This window comes from Austrofundulus limnaeus, unplaced genomic scaffold, assembly GCF_001266775.1.
Source record: "Austrofundulus limnaeus strain Quisiro unplaced genomic scaffold, Austrofundulus_limnaeus-1.0 Scaffold414, whole genome shotgun sequence".
Classification (NCBI taxonomy): domain Eukaryota; kingdom Metazoa; phylum Chordata; class Actinopteri; order Cyprinodontiformes; family Rivulidae; genus Austrofundulus; species Austrofundulus limnaeus.
Genome location: NW_013952816.1, coordinates 312,168 through 313,474, shown reverse-complemented (window position 1 = coordinate 313,474; position 1,307 = coordinate 312,168).

Genomic DNA, 1,307 nt, shown 5'->3' with positions numbered 1-1,307 from the left:
AAAGTGGAGAGAAGCTAAAACTTGAGAAATATGATCTCTCCTTCCAACTCTCATTAAAACTATAGCAGCAGCATTTTGGATCAACTGTTGGAGAATTAAAGGATTAAAAACATAAAGATGCATTGTGTTCACTTTTGGCCACCAGGTGGCAGCAGAGGTATGTAACTGTAATGTGAAACATCAGCTGTAACACTGACATGTTCCTACAGATCCAACATCAGATCATTGGCTGAGGTTCTGATGGGCTTTGTTGGGCAGGAGTGACAGGTGAGGGGGCGTTGACCCACCCTCAGATTCATCCATCACTCTGCGTGGCACAGTGTCCGGCCCCCTCTCTGACTCCTGTGGACATGTATGTTTGTGTGGGCGGACCTCCTGTCCTGTCCTTATGGAAATGTGAAAGCAGAATGAAAATGTATTTGTTCTCAACGCACACTTCATCTGTGTTTTATGCAAAATCTACAAGAACATAAGACAATGGTAAGGATTTTAATGAAAATAAAAACTAATTACCTCTCAGCTCTATTCTGAATATGACTGAATCCCAGTGACAGAAGCTGTAACCGTTTCTTTGTAAATATTCATAGTCAGAAAGCAATTACAGAAAAACTGTTTCGGACTGAAAACTAAAATGTAGCCTGAAGCCATGCAGTCACTTTCTGGGTTCACTTCTGCTCATTTTTCAAATTATACTCTGAAAATATCTCCCATGCTTAGGCAGCCTGCAGGTATTTACTACAAAATATGGAGGAAATAAACCAGTCCTCTCTTTATTTAACTGTGTGCCTCTGGAACAGGTTTGAAAACAAACATCAGAACCACTGAGGTGACTACACACAGCCTGTTGCTGTTATTTTCATCTTTATCATCCACCACTGAAAAGTAAAATGCAGTTTGTTTTTGTTTGTTTGTCTGTAGTGTTAAAAACATTAATCAACCACAGAACTGATGTAACTAAAAATGCTTCATAGCATCCACACGACTGAGATCATTATTTTCTTCCATAGGTTTTTCAGCATCTAACTCGTTCCACAATTTCTGTGCTATTTCAACAATTCATATATCAAAACGTTCAGCTCATTTATGCCAAGGGTGAAATGACTTTTTGTATTTCAGCTATTTATACTTTTTTTTTTGTCTATTTAAGGTTGTTAGCTACGTTTTATTGCCATTTAAAATGAATAAAGTTGTTTTTAAAAGATTTTAAGGATTTTGAAAAGTTTTTAAATCTTTAAAGCACCTTACATTTTTTGTTCTGGTTTTGCTTTTTTCACTTTCTTATGCTAATTTTAGCTACTTTTTGCTAC